This window comes from Euprymna scolopes, chromosome 2 (assembly GCF_053919585.1).
Source record: "Euprymna scolopes isolate OS-2025 chromosome 2, ASM5391958v1, whole genome shotgun sequence".
NCBI lineage: Eukaryota > Metazoa > Mollusca > Cephalopoda > Sepiida > Sepiolidae > Euprymna > Euprymna scolopes.
The window spans coordinates 146,406,467-146,426,014 of NC_136483.1; the positions used below are offsets into that span (position 1 = coordinate 146,406,467).

Sequence of the window (19,548 nt, forward strand, 5' to 3'; positions counted from 1 at the left end):
TGTGTGTGTGTGTGTGTGGAATAAGATAGAGAGTACGTGTGTGTGAGGGACAACATAGTGAGAGAGGGTGAAAGGGATAGATACATGAAAAGTTAATAAGAGATAGGTCACTTGATTAAAGGTTTAAAGGAAGCTTTAAAAAAAAAAACTTTTTAATTTTATTGTTATCCATGCTCACACCTGGTAGTCCTGCCAGTGATATATATATATATATATATATATATATATATATATATATATATATATATATATATATATATATATATATATATATATATATATAAAACATTGGAGAGAGAGAGAGAGAGAGAGAGAGAGAGAGAGAGATAATGCGGGGTTATGGATCAAGTAAAAAGGAAGAGGAGAAAAAGAAAGTGAAGCAGGGCCAGAAAAAGCAATTTCCATATTTGGAAATGGATGTGCAATGACGAGAGTTGTAGTATTATTTCTGTGATATCGCGGGTTTGTTTGTTGTTGTTGTTGTTGTTGTTGTTGTGCTCGGCTCGGCAACAACCAGGAAATTAAAGCAAGAGTTGGGTCGAATAAAAAGTGGGAGCGAGAAAAAGGACGACGGTAATAAACTAACAACCACAGATTTAGTTTTTAGTGTCTATGGAACAAAAATAATAAAACAAAGTAAATAAATAATAAATAAATAAACAATAATAATAATAATACCCCCTCCCCTCCGATCAAAGGCGTGTAGTAGTTGAGCAAGTACTAATAATACAGTAGTTGTGTGTGTGTGTGTATATGTATGTGTGTGTGTGTGTGTGAAGAGGGGAGGGGTGAGAGAATAAGGAGGCCGTAAAGAGAGTGGCAGCCAGTTCAGTTAGAGTAACCACATCGAAAGGAGTCAGTGCGAGCGCTTGCTTAGGATGTGAATTAAACGAATTATTTAGATAGAATCAGAAAAAGAAAACAAATAAGATTTAAGGGAAATAAGAAAGACAAAAGTCAATACTAGTTTATGTAGGTTTCCCTTTCTTTTTATTTTAGTGTTACTGATTTTTTAGTAGTTATAAAGTGGATAGTTACAAGTCGAGGGAGTTGTTTTTTTTTTATTTAAGCTGAAACTGTGACCAAAAGAAGAAGAAAAAAAAAAGCGCGAAAAAAAAAAAAGTCAAATAAAAAATTGTGAACTTTTAAAGTCTATTGATCATAACTTCTGTCTATGGATTAATGTGAGAAAAAAAAAATCATGGATTTACGACATCTGGATATTTAAGAGAAACCAATTATTAATTTAGTGTATTTAAAAAAAAAAAAAAAAAAAAAAAAAGTGGCCTTTTTGCTTCTTATGTATTTGTAATTATTTTTAAATAAATACAAAAGTCGCTCTGCTAAATATTGAGCTGAAAAAAAACCTTTTATTATCAACATTTTTAACTGTCGCCGAATATTCGATTAAAATTACTAATATTATTTTATTTCTTTAAAGGTGGCAAACGTCTAAATAGTGATATTAAAGTTTATTTTCTATATTGTTTTATAGCCCCCCCCTCTCCTGCATATATACATATAAATATATATATTTGTTTTAATTTAGAAGCAATTTCGGCCACGCTTTCGTTTTTATTTTATTTTTTCAAACTTGGAGGACTTTAAATTGGAGCTGTTATTTTTGTCTGCCTTCTTATTTCACTTAAATTATTACAACACTGATAACAGCCTGCAAAATTATCGAAAGGAAACCGAGTAAGTAGAAAAAAATGTATATTTTATAATTTGATTTTCAATCTGTAATTCGAATTCTGTTACTTAAATTCCACCACTCGTGATTATAATTGTTGATTGCTAGCTCTACCTACCCGGCATTACCCGGCAGTCTTTTTACTTTCATTTTTGTTTCACCTTTTTATTTTTATTTTTATAATTTATTTTGAATAATAGAATTTTAAAAATTACATTCAATTATGAAAGCATCGTTTAATCAGTGGATTATTTGTTGAACCCAATTTTTATAAAACTAAGACAGTCCCTTCTTTATAAGACTTGATTGAATGTAAATAGCTTTGAAAGCTTTCAATGATATATGAGAATGACTTTTTATTCGACCGTTTTACTTATTAACAATTGACCAATTTATTTACGATGAAATCGAAAAGCATTCTGGCGAATCTAATTTCGTAATTTAATTATTTTTATATGATTTTTTTAAATACCATTCTTTTTACACTACTTTAATAAACTTTCAGATCCGGTTTACGAAAAATCACCATCTTTAAAAAGTTGTCCGTTTTCTAATCAGAATGAGTTTTAATCTTTTTTTTTTCTGTGATTTCATGAAATACGTTTTTTAGTTTGACATTTAACGGTCATTAACAAATATGATTAATTGGTTTGTTTTACTGTTGCTTTATACTTTCTGTTACGAACTTTCCATGTGCTTTGAAACGTAGTTTAAAAGTTGAAAGGCGTATTCTTCTAAATATGAGGCAGGGGGAAAAACAGTCCACTAATATCCGTGTTTGACATTTTTATTGTACCTATTAAGCGGGATAGTATATTGGATATTGTTCGATCGCACAAATAAGAAACGTTCCCCTCTATAGCCATTGAACTAAATAATAATAAATATGAAAATAATTTTTTTTTAAACAATCTCGTTACAGAGCCGCCTCCCTTTCTTCTTGGCCTTTTTGTTGACCAGGTCTCACAAAACACACACACACACACACACACATATATATATATATATATATATATATATATATATATATATATATATATATATATATATATATATATATATAAGCTTGTTTTAAAATTAAAAGATGCATAAAATCTCAAGCTTAACGCTAGAGATATTTTTTTAAATCACCTTTTTAAATCAAACTATTAAGTGAATAATAAAGTATAGAAACATCTTTGTTTAATATTAGCAGGAAATCCCGGCTGTGTCGGGGCCTGCGTTGGAGTGGAGTTCATATGTACTCATAATTGATTAAACGTGTGAAGGGTAAAAATAAAGTGGTATTAATCTCAAATTTCGGTATTATTATACAAACACCGTGACAGCGTTAGGGTTAGGGTTTAGGGTTAGGGTTAGGTTAGGGTTAGTGTTAATTCGCTGTCACGGTGTTTGTATAGTTTTACCCAAATTTCTATAGTCTGTAACCCTCTTAAGGCGCATCCAGTGGTTCCCGGCAATCAACGGCGACCCGGATAACCGTTCGATCATTTCTCTTCTAAGCCCAGAACTCTTACTAAGGTTTCTAATGTTTTTAAATTTCTACCCCCTCCCTTTTTTGATCAAAATGAAATATACTTATCCACTTAATCGGGTTAATTAATGTGTGTATGCACGTACAATTTTAGCTCTAGTGCAGTTGCAGTTATCCCCAAGCAAAGTATTTTCTGTTAAGAGTTCCGTCCGCACAACATAAAGCTTCCACCCTCCATTTTAAGAATGGCTTTCTAAATTTGCTTGGAAATGTGAAACTACACAAGTGCTATAATTGCACACACACACACACACACACACACACACACACACACACAAACATTAGCCAGGTCAATGTAAGTGTGTTTCATTCTCAAACTATAGTCGGCGAATTACAATTTTATATGGTACTTATGTTACCATGCTGAAATAATGAGGAGGGAAGGTGTTTTGTAATTATTCTGTACTTTCACCTAACAATTTAATAAAGATATCGTAACAGACGTAACGCTTGAAAATACTATATTTTTTTTAATAGCACGGTAACATAAATGCATAAGCATCCTTTATATATTGTACAGTAAAATAATTATTTGATCTTGTGCTACAGAAGATCACAAAAACATCGATACCGTCGGTTTTAAATCCAACACAAAGGGGACCAGTTTCTAGTAGTAGTGGTCGCGCCTACGCCGGACTCTCTTCAGCCTCCATTTATTAACCAGCTAATCTATTCAGCAATTAAATTTAATTCAATCTACACCTTGTATGACGCTCATTTAAATCACGATTGAAAATCTATTTTATTCAGAAATAATCACTAATTATTTAAGTTAGAATCGGAACCTGCTTGTCTTACGAGATGACATTTTACGATAAAGCGATAATAATCGCGTGATCAAAACAAAACCCTCGTGTTCTTCTTGCTATCTTTGCCTCTAGTATCTTCCTTAAGTTTTCATATTTGCATTTATCTGTTGTCTCCCCCCCCCCTTCTCACTCCACTATCCATATTTACTGTTTATCCTCCATCCCCTGTTGCAAATTTTGAAAATTAGCTATTCAGCGTTGTTGGTATTTTCCGATGAAAGTGCCCCAGATAATCGGCTACCTCCACCCTCTGGAGGAAGTTAACGCCTGGGAGGATGCTATTGTTTTTGAGGCCGGTGAGGTGGGGCTGGGGTGGCTCTGCTAACTTCTGCTTTAAAGTTAAAAAAAAACTGTCCTGTATGTAGAATACGGACCGTGCTGAAATATTTATTTAGCAACTCATTCGTATTTTTTGGATTCTTCAGACTACTGTTCTCATCTCCAGTATCATGTTTACAACGTTTCGGTCGATGTAACCTCCGACCTTCTTCAGGTGTATATTGTCGAACTCTGAAATATATCTGTCGAACTCGGGAATTTGGACTTAACCCTTTATTTACTTCACGGGGGTAGCATGCTCTCGTTCTGTCAGCCATAAGAAATTCGCAATTGTATTTTTTTTTTTAGTTTTAGAGACCCATTCTTAATATGGAGGGAAACTTAGAAATATATTCTGTGTTCACATAGCAATTTAATAAATAAAAATTCAATTTTTACCCCGTCTTGAAAACCCCATTTAAAAAATAGCATGGCCCTCCTTATTCTACATTATTCTATAAAAACAACCCTTTGCAATGACGACTTTAAAGGTTTTTTGGGGGCAACGAATATATACTTTAAAAGTGGCACAGAAAAATAGTTTTCATGATATGTAGAAATTCCTTTTTTCAAAAAGTGGGGATCACTTTTCTATATAAATTTAACGTAAAATGAGCACCCACTTTCTGGCCACCTAGTGTATTTTTTATTTGTTTTTTTGAGCTGCCTGAAAGTTATTTTGGTAAATTTTTACTTACTTTCCACCTTTTAACTTTGAAAGGTCTTCGGGTATGCTGAAAACGAATATAGTATTTAAATTTGCCGCAAACAAGTAGTTTTCTGGATATTAAGCAATGTAAACAATTAGTTACATTGCTTAATATCCGGAAAACTACTTGTTTGCGGCAAAAATATGCGCGCTTGCGCGTCCAGAAATGGTCATCACTGATAACATAAGGAATTACGCGTATTTGTATGCAGATTTTGAAAAAAAATTTTGGTAAATTTTTACGAAGTGCTCCAATAAACACCCCCAACCTCGAAAGCCGGGGGAGGGGGGTGTTTATTTCGAAAGCCGTTGTTAACATGGGGTGGTTGGTTGGGGGTGTTTATATTACGCTAGGGCACGTCGCACAATACCAAATCTTTTCTTTATGTCCTCATGTCTTTATTGAAAGATAAAAAAACAACCCCCCTCTCTAGGTGGCCAGTGGCCAGAAAGTAGGTGCTCATTTTCCCTAAAATTTATATAGGAAAGTGATCCCCCACTTAATAAAAAAAAAAATTTCTTCATATCATGAAAACTATTTCTCTACGCCATTTTTTAAAAGTATATATTCGTTTTTAGCACTCCCGAAAACCTAGAAAAGTCGTCATTATAAAGGTTTTTTTGGAGTTGGAGAGATTTTAGATATTGAACAAAACTCCTTTTAAAACACCGATTATTTCCTACAAGACACCCGATTTTAGTAACCCTTTGGGGGAGATATGCCCCCTACCGCATTATTACTCTGCCCTCACGAGGAAGCAAGTAAACAAACCTGATTTTTATCTTTTAAATTTTCGGTACTCATGAGAGAGTGATCCGTGCTGAAATAATAACGTTATTATTTAAAACGCCATTCTTAACATGGGGAGGGTGTTTTGTACCTAATAATCTGTACTTTAACCTTACAATTGAATAAAAAACATATAAAACTTTAATTAAACGTGGAAATACGATTTAAAAAATAGCGCGGCCGCGGCAGATCACTCTGCATTAGCACCAAATTTTCTTAACAACGGATGATAAATTATTACGAGACTAGTTTTATTTATTTTTATGGACATATTTACAATTGGAAAAGAAAAAATATATATACTTAATCGCTTCAGTTTTTTTAAAATTTTATTTCAATCAACATTTGATTTATAGAAAAAAGAAAATCAAAGTGTATCTAATAGTTATGCATGTGCGAGAAACACAGACATATCTGATGGCTTTACAGGAGATGGTATACAACAACAGGTCATATGACATTTTAGCAGTTGTACTTTTCGTTCGTGTTGTCTAAAAATAACATTCAAAACACGTTGAAAATTTGAAATCAAAGACAGTCAAAAATTGTTTTGTTTTCATTGTCGTTTTAATAAAAACAAAAGTTGTGGAATAAACAATACATATATCTAATAATAACAACGAAATCAACCATGATGATCTCGTGTCTTTGTTTTTCGCCTATGATACGTAACTTTGATAAAATTCACATCAAAAGATTTTAACTGTTTTTTGGCGGATCTGAATGAAAATCCCCAACCGCAACCCCAGAGCTTTCGGAATAAACACCGAACTTCCTCATGTTAAGAATGAATTTTTTTTTTTTTTTTTTTTTTTTTTTTTTTTTTTTTTGTGTGTGTGGATTATTATTAATTGGACACTAGGGTGGGGGATTCTCGTTCAGGTCCGCCCCGATTTTTCTTTAATATTCACCGAATATTTATTGAAATAACAAGGTGCTTGTTAAGTTATAGTCAACAAATTGATTTTTAAAATGTATCGTTTTAAGCAAGAACAATATTATGTACTTAATTGTCATGTCGAAAATAGTAATATATCCAAAAACTACGAAAATTCCTAGAAGTAGGACAACTGTGCTACTCTGTTTTTAGTAAAAAAAAAAAAAGTCTATCGACGCTAGACTACAAACCTTGCGGCCATGACATAAGTAATCTGAAATATTCCTTTCGGAGTTATGTCCCCTGTGTTTAGTCTCTTACTTATAACGTCCAAGAACAATGCGATTTTACCCAATTTTCAGAAAGAAATTACTTTTAACTATAAATTTCTACTCTATAATTTTTCGTAAATTTTGGATATATTACTATTTTCGGCATGACAATTAAGTACATTATATTGTTTTTGCTTAAAATAACATTTAAAAAATCGATCTGTTGACTATCTTATTAAATTTTAACAGTTTAATAAACAAAAGATATCGTAAAAAGTGAATTTGAAAATTCGGGCACGACAGTCGACAACAAAACGAAAAATTGGTCACTGGTAAAAAAACAAAAACAAAAACAAAAAATCCCCAAAATTTTAAATAAATGTTACCAAAGGCAAGATAAGTTACTCTTCTACCTACTTGGATAAGTTTTTTGTTTTAACTTATTTTAAAGCGTTTATTTACTTTGAAATACAAGTAGTGAAAAGTCTTATATAGGAACAAGAAAAAAATGTCTGAAATAAGACGCTTAGCTGGAGTCTCAATAATCACTCAAAAAACAATTTAAACATTCTGGTAGAAACCCCACCCAATAAATGTTATCGTGACGTTTATTGGGTGCGTGTATACTGTAACAGTACACTGTAACACGTGCAGTACTTTTTTAAAAAAAATAATTTTTTACATTGTATTTTCCTTTTGTAGATTACCCCTTGCTGAACTAAATCAACCCCTCTCCTAAAAAATGTAGAATATTATGTTGTTTTTTTTTTGTGCGTGTGGGGGGGGGTAACCTAGGGTTTTAAGCTCTTTTGGTCAAGATCAAAGTGTAGTATCTGTTCTTCAGATGCTGTGCTGCAGTGCTGCACTTCCATTTCTTGTTCTCTTTCGGTGGAGGATCAGTCCACTCCTTCACTGAAGGACTCCTTCAGTGAAGGACTCCTTCACGACTGAGACAACTTTTTAATTTTGTACCTTTTCTCCACGTTAAAAAACGACCTTAGTGTCTAACTCTGTCCCGTGGGGAGGCATAGTAAATAGGTACAATAATCTTTTTGTTGCCTTTTCCCGCGTGAAATGCAACTATTTACAAAAGCAAGTGAACTGACCTGCCATGTGATTTTAAAGAAATTCAAATATAACGCTAAAAACGAATTACAAATTAAAGAAAAAAAAACAACAACAATAATTTACACAATAAAATGCAACAAATGTAAATAAATCACTGTTTTCTTTTTTCTTTCTTTTTCGTTTTAGAAACCAGAGTTTAATTTTATGTGATCACCTGTAGGTTGGTGTCGTAAATAGCGGCGGTCATGGGGGAATATCTATATAAATACTGAGAATTGTAAACATGACTATCGTCTGGACTTTTCTTTAAGTACTATTCCGACTCCGCCTAAGCAAATACACGTAATCTAATAAAATGGTTACCTTTACGATTACTATTCCCATTTCATTTCTGATTGTCTCATGTTAAACGTTTTTTTTTTCTCAATAATAACGTATTTATTTAGAAAAGTCTTTCTTAGCATGTGGAAGGGCTTTCAACTAACAATTTAATAGACAAAACATACTATAAAAAATCAATTTAAAACAAAGGAGCAATCGGAAGTAGAGTGGAAGCATTAAACGTAAAGATAACCTTTGGTGGTCATTCGTTTTTTCTTCTTCCTGTTACATTCTACATTTAGTAATACACGATTTAAATCCAGAACTCCAACTTCCAACGTAGACCCCCCCACCCCCACTACCATGTATCCTTCTCCAACATAGGAGTCTACGTTCTAACCTTCTAGAGGTTGAAATCCAATTACAGGAGACCTAACCAGACCTATTCTTCCTAAGCGAAACTGGTTCGTAATTAAAGAATATTCTAATTTAACATCCAAATCTGACCCCCAAGATCGCCACGGGCGTGGAATATCCTAAATTGCCTTATATGTGTTTTGGGATTGCACTTACACCACTGCGTTTATATTTGCCCTCTATCGCTTCCATGACAGTGGAGTTACGATCTTTAAATGTATATCTGAAGAAATTAACCACATCCTGTCTCCTCATCCTTTGGCTAACATTCATGTCTGTGGAGACTCCAATGCTCACAGTGTGGAATGGTTAGTCCACTCAACCAAGACATGATGAGGGGATGTTCTGTGACGATTTCTCCATTGCTTATGATATAACTCAGATTGTTCATGAATACACCCATTTGCCCCGACACTGACGGTCAGCATGCAAGTCTCCTAAACTTTTTCTCATAACTTTCCCTAAGCAACGTTCATCTTCCATTCTGTCTCCACTTGGATCTTCTGACCACTCGTTGTCTCAGTTAAGATAAAAACAAAATGTAATAAGTTCTACAACCTACTTCTCCATCGTACAGTATATTGATACTCTATGACTGATTGAGATAGCTTCCGTACATTCATATCAGATCTACTGCTGCATTCCATGTTTAAAAAGAATGTGTCCTCTATAGTATCAAACCTGACAGAATGGTTAAGTGTAGGTATAGATCACTTCATACCCTTGAAAAAATTCCAGCAAAAACCTAACAGCCAGCCATGGTTCTCTTCAGAATGTGCTGCTGCCATTGAGCGCAGAAATCACTATTTCCATTGCTCCCAACGTAATAGATGTACTGAGACTAAATCCGTTTTCAGGACTGTCAGCAACCACTGTAAAAGAGTAATAAAGAACGTGAAAGAGTTGTATGCTCAGTCCATTAAGTTCAAAGTAGCTGAGCAATGGCTTGCTTTCCACCAATTTTGGCAAATAACAAACAGGGTCCTGAATAGAAATATGTGCTCCATCCCAACCATCATCAATGCACCTGAGGTAATCTCGTCAGCCTCAGACAAAGCCAAACTCTGCCAAAAACCTTGCAGCTAATTCTATCCTATGCGATCAGAGCTGCCAAACCCCGTATTTCCTCTTGTCTGAAAACACGCTATGCAACATACAAATATCTATGCATGATGTTGCCAAACTAATCAAAAACCTTGATTCCAGTAAAGCAACAGGCTCTAACAGCATTGCTGAAAAAACTTCTACCAGAACTAACTCCTGTACTTACAAAACTGTTTAAGCGTTGTCCTAAGGAGAATTTCTTCTCAACACCCTTAAAAACCTTGTCAGTAAACCCTGTATTAAAAATTCAGGTAATCGGTCATCTCCCTCTCAATACGGTCCTGGATATAACCTAAAACTATATCCGATGGTGAGGCCCCAGCTTGTGGGCTTTGGGGAGTGTGGAGCCACCCTTTAATTGCTATTGCTCCCAAGTCCACTCTGACCCGAAGTGGTAGTACCTGTTAGGATCCCAACTATGGATTGCAAAAAATAAATATATTCTATTAAAAAAATTTTCTTCAAAATCACTGGATTCGGCATTAAATAACCTGGAAAGGGTTGATATGCTGTAAAACAAAAACAACCAACCAACCAACCCTCTCAATACAGATCAATCAGTCTCATGTGAGCCATGAGTAAGTTGCTGGAATCTGTGTTAAATAGAGAAGTAGTCAACCACGTCAGTAAAAATAACCTCCTCAGTGACATGCGTTCTGCTAGAGCTACAGCAGATATGCTAACAGTTATATCTCATTAGCGAATCTCTCGACAGAGGCTTCCTTTCTAGGGTAGTTGTCCTTGCCATATCAAAGGCCTTTGATAGGGTATGGCATAAAGGTCTGCTCCACAAAATCTCCAGCTATGGTATAGCTGGAAATGTCTTCTCAATTATTAAATCCATTCTCTCTAATAGGTTCATAAAAGTAGTGATTGATGGGCAGAAATCAGAACCTCAAAGTATTAATGCTGGAGTCCCTCAGGAGTCCATCCTGAGTCTAACACTCTTCCTGTTCTTCATCAATGATCTTTCAAATCACATTCTAAGATCATTTGTAGACTTTTATGCTGACAATACTACCATCTATGGCAACACTTCAAAAGCCGTAAACTACCAAGTTCTCTGATTCTCTCTTCTCTGATCTTGAGTATGTGATGCAATGGAGAAAGAGGTGGCTGATTAATTTTAATGCATCTAAAAGCAAGCTTCTATCTTTGCATCATCAATGCTCTAATCCCCATCTGGCATTAACGGAAATTAATTGCTCTCGTCTTGAGGAGGTTCCATGTTTTGACAAGTTTCTAGGTCTGACATTTACCAAGGCTGCTGATAAAATGGTGGGATCATTCTACAACTCCACACTCCAGTAGATATCTCACTGTTGATGCAATTCTCTACCTGTATAAGAGCCCAGTATGTCCAAGGATGAAGTACTGTTGCCACATCTGGACAGGAGCTGCTAGAAGCGCTTATCCTGCCTCGACAAAGTTCAAAATAGACTTCGTAGCCTAATGGGGGATGCCCTTTTCTCTTCTCTGCAACCTTTTTTCCACAGAAGAGACGTTGCGAGCCTGCTTTATCGTTAAATTTACCTAATTTTCATTACTAATGATTACTATATTGACCAACTTCTACTGTACACTCTTTAACCCTTATCCTTGAGTGGCCTCTGGGCCTTGTGGTGATGCCTTTGTAAAAAAAAAAAAAGAAAAAAAGTGCTTGTCTGTATTTTTGAAAAGTTTTTTTCAATCATGTAACAGTAACACTCGTGCAACTTTAGTTTTTTAGTCGATTACGTGAGAAAACTTATCAAAAGAAAAACAAACAAAAAAACACGGCGGACGTTTAGGAAATTGACCCCCACCTCTAAATTTCACAAAATGTTACCGATACTGTCTGGTTTCATTTTCTTTTATATATCAACACGTGATTAAAATTTAAATTGATAACAAACCTGTATTCGTTTTTTAAGCACTTGCAAAAGTGTATATATATATATATATATATATATATATATATATATATATATATATATATATATATATATATATATATGGCGATTAAGCTGCACTGAATATTTGGCGTTTCATCCACTCTAGGACTCCTCAGGCTTATGCACGAATTCTGTGGTTGTTTATCGTTTTTATATGGTCCTCTTCTATTGAGGATTTAGTTAGCCAATCAGCTTTCTAGTATCCACCGCGCCCCTTCCTATCAGCCAATGGGCATGCATTTTATCGGACAAAGGATCTGCTTTAAAACTAGCTTAGTGTTTTTTTTTATTGTTAGTTTATATATAAATATATATGTGTACATACATATATGCCCATATATGTACATATATATATATATACATACATATGTGTGATCGTTTATGTATGTTCATGTTTATTTAATTTATTTATTTGTTTATTTTCTATTGTTTTTGTTAGTTTTAAAGCTATTTTGTATCGCTATCCTAGAGTAAATTTTATTTTGTGAATACAGTTATTTGCTATTTCTCTTCTACAGTTTAATAGATGTTGGGGTTCTTTAAAGTACAGGATAGCAAATTTTTCATGAAGGCATGATCTGCATGGGTCGTCTAGATGCCTACACGTGGTAGCTTGTCTTATTTTCCATTCGACTACCGGCGAATGTCCGCTTTCTTTGAGTGGCTAACTAAATCCTCAATAGAAAAGGACCATATAAAAACGATAAACAACCACAGAATTCGCGCATAAGCCTGAGGAGTCCTAGAGTGGATGAAACGCCGAATATTCAGTGTAGCTTAATCGCCATATATATTTTATAAATTACTAACTAGCTCTACCTACGTATTGAGCACTTTTGAAGTAAATGCTTAAAGTTTACGCATAAATCTATACTTTCGTATATTAATTTTATGTGAGTAAATGAAGTAGTTATATATATATATATATATATATATATATATATATATATATATATATATATAATTTTTAATAGTTTTATCATTTAGGCATTTAAAAAAATATTTCATTTCATTTTTTCTTTTGTTTTAAAAGAGATTTTCAATTGGTTGTGATTTTTTTTATCATTTCATTAAGAAAAAAAATCAATTTCATTGTTTTTATTCTATTTTTTAAAATCCTTTCTTTATTCGCATTTTTAAAACATTTTATTCGTTTTTAGTTTTTTTTTTCATCAAAATGAATATTTATATTGTCGAAGAACATTTTTTTAATATAAGAAATAAAACATTCTTTTTAAAATTAATACATTTAATGTTTCTTAAGTTGATCTAGAAATAAAATAATATATTGTTAGTTGCGATTAAGTGAAAAAATGAAAATAATTTACGTTTGTTTAGGCGGTGTCCAGTAACATTTTTCCCTTTTGGACGTGCAAGGCCGGGTTGGGGACTATTTTGCAACCGAAAAAGGCACACTTCCTTATTTGGATTATTCGGACTACTGTTCTCATCTTGAATGTTATTTTCACAACGTTTCTTGTCTTGTCAAATTCAGGGAATCTTTCCGCAAGAATCTGTGGCGTTGGCGTGGTGAAAGTGATCGGTAAAATTCGATTGTAAGTTGCTCTCTTCTGGAGATTGAAGGTTCAATGTTTGGCACGGGTGACACTCAAAAATAAAATTGTGAATTCCATTCGAAATTTTGTGCAAACTCACGATTTTGCCGAGTTCGACAATATACACTTCAACAAGATCGGAGGTTACATCGGTCGAAACGTTGTGAAACTCAAGATAGAACAGTAATCCGAATAATCCAAATAATACGACAGTAGTCTGAATAAAAGAACTTGAACATTACAATTGAAAAAATGTCAAATTCATATTTTTTTTTTCGCCCATAAAAAATAATTTTGTTACAAATTCGATTATTTGCTTTTTAAACTCAAACTCCTGAAAATCTTAAAATGAATTCAGTGTTTCCCCTTAAAGTGAAATATTTATCGATCGTCCATTATTCGGCTTCTTATATATATATATAAATCGAAATTCGGTCAGCAGTTATATAAATTGACATTACAGTTTTATTTTACAATATTATTATAGATTTTGAATTCCAGCAGATTTATTTCTAGTGTTGGAATAAAAAAGATATACACGTCGTTGAAAAAAAAAACAAAAAAAAAAACCAATCCTTATTAAGATTACCGATTGATGCATTTTAAGTAACTGAGAATTTCCATGTGTTTTCTGATTTTATATAATTTATGAGAACACTACAAAAAGATCTTTCTTTCTGCCTCTCTTTCTATTCCATTCTCTACCTTTCTGCTTAGTGCTTCCCTCTCTTTTGCCCCTCTCTCTCCATTTCTGTTTCTTCCTTCTATCTCTCTCTGCTTCTTTCTTTTCTTTTTTTTCTGTCTCTCTCTTTCACTCTATATCCATCTCTCTCTTTCTGCCTCCTCTCTCTTTCAAACATAATTGCATAAAGTCCAATGACAGAAAAAAAGATGAATCTTAATAATTGAAATATTTTTCTCGTACCATGTGATTTATTTTTTCCCCTTTTTTTAATTGTTGATATTTAATGTTTAGTTCTTGAATCAGTGTTTAGATTCGTCGAGGTATTTTCCTAAATGTAAAAAAAACAAAAAAACAACAAAAAAAAAAACACGTTAAACACACTTCAAAATAGCCTCTAAAAATGTGTTTTCACCGGTAAATTGAAATAATTAAAAATAAAATACTTCAAAGTCCAAAAGAAAATATTTTTATAGTCAACTTAAATTAGACAGTCCGATTAATTTGTTTTATTTTTAACGTTTAACAATGTTATGTGTGCGTGAATTTTTTTCTTTAGAAATTAAGTAACTTTCTACCCATGTGGGCTGGCTGGACTGTTGCTGTTGTCGAGCGAACCTTGTCAAAATCAATTTGTTGAGCCCCTCCCCCCCACTTTTTTTTTTTTTTTTTTTTTACAATCGTTACATTATTTTAAAATTGCCAAAGTAGATTAAATTAAAAATTCGTAATATAATTTTTGGGGTTTGTATTACTGTACACATAGATTCGAAAAAGTTGTCAAAAAACAAATATATAACAAATAAATGTTATCAAAGGCAAGATAAGTTACTTTTCTACCAAACTGGATATAATTTTCTTGTTTTTATTCAATGTAACATGTTTATTCAGCTCGAAAAACATACAGTGTTTACCGATGTGATGTAATAGAAAATTCAAAATGGCGCCCGACTCTCTCTTTAACACGGAAAGTTCGGGAAAAGGTGTTTATAAATAATAAACTAGACAAAATACTGTTAGAAATTCGCTTAATATATGTTACCGTGACATAGGCTGCCATATATTCGATGGTTTTTAATAGTATTTTGTCTAGTTTATTATTTATAACACCTTTTCCCAAACTTACCGTGTTAAAGATAGTCGGGCGCCATTTTGAATTTTCCAATACATCGGTAAACACTGCATGTTTTTCGAGCTGAATAAACATGTTACATTGAATAAAAACACAAAAAATATATTCAGTTAGGTAGAAAAGTAACTTATCTTGCCTTTGATAACATTTATTTGTTATATATTTGTTTTTTTTGACAACTTTTTCGAATCTGTGTACAGTAATACAAACCCCACCAGTCCACCACCACCACCTATATTTATTATTTATTTTTATGTGAAATGTGTGTATTGTCATTCTGCTTTAGCGATGAAGTGGTATTTCCCTGGGCTTAGTTGTTGTGACCTGACCTAGAAAATCCTCCTCTTCATTGAAGCTGAGCTTACCCAACATAAATAAACCGACTCTTTTCCTTCTTGACCCTTAAATAAAACCCCTCATTGTGTACAGCCACAGCCTGTCTTGCAGGCAGCATACCACGTTTCCTTTTTTATTTTTTAATATATGTATATATATATAAAAAAACGATATTAAAACAAGTGAACTAGTTTTCTACTTGCAAAGGAAATCACTACTATATTTCAGCGTCTCAAATTCTTTTTCAAAAGACGTCAATTTCATACGATTGTTCGATTTGTAGATCGTAAAATTACACTGCAATTTCAAATAGTAACAAAATAAAAAATAGTACTTATATAGAATACGGACCGTGATTAGGTTAGAACGTTAGAAACCCATTCGTAACGAGGGGGTAGGCGTCTTATTCTGTACTTTCACCTAACAAGTTAATAAGCAAAAATATATAAAATAGTATTTTGCATAAATTCCGTAAAAATATTCACAAATATTTAATTTATAAAAAAGAACTTGTTTATGTTAGAAAAATAGTTCTTAACTAACAAATGGGTAACGACGGTAGATCAAAATGTAAGAAATTGATTAAAAAAAATATATGCAAAAAAGCACGTTCTTTTAAAATAATCAATAGTAAACGTAATGACGTCTTTTGAAATGAGAATTTGAGAAGCAGAAAACATACATAAGCCAACATTTGTTGCCGTTTTATAAAAAAAAAAAAAAACCCGGAAAAAATCATATTCAGTCATGTTTCGTAATATTTTTATTTTATGACTGTTGTTGCAATCGTTAGACATTTAATCAATTTAGATATCAGTCTATATTTCCTAAAATTTTGTAAAACAATACCAGAAATTTGAATTTTTTTTCTTGTCTAGTTGAAAATCGGGATATGTCAGTATAGACAACAAAATGCAAAAGTTCTTAAAAAAACAAATCTATAACAAATAAATGTTACCAAAGGCAAGATGAATTACTCTTCTATCCGTGGCAGTTATTCTCTGGATTTCTATCCGTATGTTGTGCAATATTCGATTTTTTTAGCAATTATCGAGACTCTAAAAATGACCATGTCATGTCTGGCATTTTATTTTCTTGATGAAACGTAATACTCGACACTAAACGCCTTAAAAAAGTTAAAACACACAGGAAAAAAAAAAAAAATCCAGGTAGAATATAGAGTAACTTATGTTGCCTTTGGTAATATTTATTAATTATATATTTGTTTCTGGACCATTTTATCGTTTTGTTAAATGCCCGAAAATGAATTTCAATTTACAAAATTTTGCAGATTCAAAATCTGCTTTATCTATTTATTTATTTTTTTTTTATGTACTTTTGTCAGATTTTTTGTATAAAGTTTTGAATGTTGTCAACTTCAATTGATTTATTTGGAAAAATTTGCCTGGATCAGAATCATCGGTAATCCCTAATGGAAACACATCAGGAAATCGGTAACAAACCAATTCCTCCTCCCGAAGGAGGAGGAAATGCCTAGTAGAGTTCTGTTTTGACAGTTTTGTCATACACGCGCTATTAGATGGTTTGAGTAATAAAAGTACATTTTGTGTCTTCTTCACTCGGACATTAATGTGTACTTAGTGGAAATCAATAACACGTTCTTTTAATACTGGAAAATCTGTGCGAGACCAAACGTGAAAGTCATGTGTTTGAAAGAAAAAATGAAAAATAAGTTTCCGACCAGTACATACCACCCTCTCCCACACCATATGACGAACCTGTTACACAGTCACTGGTTAAGTTCGACTCTGACCTAATAGTTAACGAGTTCGAATACATTCCAATATACGGTCACTCATGTAGTGCACTGCACTGCAGTGCACTACTATCGAGAAAGGTATGAATTCCGACCCATTCAATTCACCCATAATTCAAATCGGGTTTTATGAATACTTAACAATAAGTATCGTATAAAGCTGATACGCGATTTAGAATAGAATCGCCGATTCATTGCCCGTTTGGCTGGGAGCAGGGTGTGGGATACTGACTGAGGCAGTTTAATTCTTTGTCTCAATCCAGAATATCTACTTTTTAAAGAGCTGGACCCCCCCCCCCTCCGCCTCTGTTAAAAACCGACCTTGTCCAAATCTGCCCTGGTTGAGAGACAAGTAAATCGGTACACACTAGAAATCGTTCAATAAAGAACCTTGTTTCATAAATAAGTTACACCCCCCCCCCCAAAAAAAATCTTGTCTGGGTAAATGTTAAGTTTAATTCTTTTTTGCGAAAGTGCGATATGCAGTAGGTAAACAATGTGTGTGTGTATATATATATATATATATATATATATATATATATATATACCGAGGAAGACCGAAGGATCGGTCGAAAATTATGTGATTTTGAAAGAAACATTTTTTTCCCCAAAGGCTTTTTGTATTCCTGCACGTCAACACATAGAAAATAAATACAAAAAAGATATAAACATTTATATATTTTTCGTATTGATATTTTATTCATATTAATGGCATGGTAAGGCCACAGGAGAGACAACCGAAGCAGCAAAACTGAAGCTGGCTTGCAGGACACTGTATATACAAATGTAGGAAAATTTGGGCATATTTTATTGGTTCGAAGATATAGGTTCTTTTTTTAACAATTGTCATAAAATTTGAACCATAGAATAGTCTTCAAGTGCCTGAAATTTTTCATGTACGAGTAGTTTCATCTCCTAGAACCAAAGCTATGAGCATTTCAATATTCAATTTGGCTACCATTGTGTGTGTGTGTGTGTGTGTGTGTGTGTGTGTGCATATATATATATATATATATATATATATATATATATACATATACACATACACACCAATGGGCGAATGAACCCTTTTTCTGGGTCAACGGCCAACTAGCACCGTGTATATTTGTGTGTGTGTATATGTGTGTTGGGGTGGAGAGGGCTCCCGTAAGCCGTGGTGAAGGCAACCTTTCTAGGTGAAGCAAATCTCTGATATAAAAAAAGCATAAAGCGGGAGACCAGTACCCGCATTAAGCTGGTCTGCAGTTTAATTTGTTACTGGCTATCTTGCTCTTGCTTGTTCTCAACATTTTGAACCGAGAGAGAGACTTAACTATCATGCAAAGCTAAGACTCTGTAACATCATCTTTGTATAGATACTCCCTCAGGCATTTGGGCTCATGGACTTTAAGTGTCTGAGGGAGTGGCACTCGTCTGATAAGACGTTGCAATCATCGTCATCATATATACACCACCTTTTTGGGCAATTTTGTAAGTTCCAAATCTCAGCGACTGTTGATCAGAATTTAATGAAATGAAGGCTCATTGGAAAGGTAATGACCTGAATTATGTAGTGGGCTATGTAATATTTGCCCTTAAGGTCGCACATTAAGTGGATCATCCAGAGCCTATTTTTGTCACTTTTTTACAGCCATAAAATGTTTCAATCATGGTCATTTGTTTTCCTAGTTTTGCTTATGAATTACAAAATATCTGATATTTCCTCAAAGCCCCTGGCCTTGATGAAGGGGAGACTAAAACTTGCTACTATGGTTTCAAATGATCTGAAATAACAGCAAGGAGAGACTTGATTCTGTGGAATTTACTTTATGTATGAAAACCAAAGAGGGGAGATATAACATGAGAAATATTTGGAATCAAGTCTCCCCTTGCTGTTATTTCAGATCATTTGAAACTATAGCAGCAAGTTTTAGTCTTCCCTCCATTAAGGCCAGAGGTTTTGGGGAAATATATTAAAGTTTATGACACGTTGAATAGATTGGAGTTACAATTAATTTAGTGTAGGCAACGACGTGAAGCTGGTCTTGTTAATATAAAAATAACTTATTTAAAACTATCCTACCCGTATCCCGGCGTTGCCCGGGAAATTAGATAAAGGATCAAATTGTCATACTATTACTATTAATGATATAGTTAAACCGAAAAAAATATAATACAAGTAATGATAATACTATTGATAGTAATACTCGTAATAATACTAATAGAACTAACCATAGCGA

At 33.3% G+C, this 19,548-nt stretch overlaps 1 protein-coding gene across 2 annotated transcripts in view; it reads left to right on the forward strand.

The window, feature by feature from the left end:
* The first annotated feature begins 759 nt into the window (after positions 1 to 759).
* LOC145297246 (CYFIP-related Rac1 interactor B-like) overlaps positions 760 to 19,548 on the forward strand; it is a 317,794-nt gene continuing 299,005 nt past the window's right edge. Inside the window, exon 1 of one of the 2 annotated variants that reach the window (XM_080143329.1) lies at positions 760 to 1,698. The gene's annotated coding sequence lies outside the window, so the exon portion shown is untranslated. The remainder of the gene's footprint in view (positions 1,699 to 19,548) is intronic. The other variant, XM_080143328.1, reaches the window with a different exon arrangement.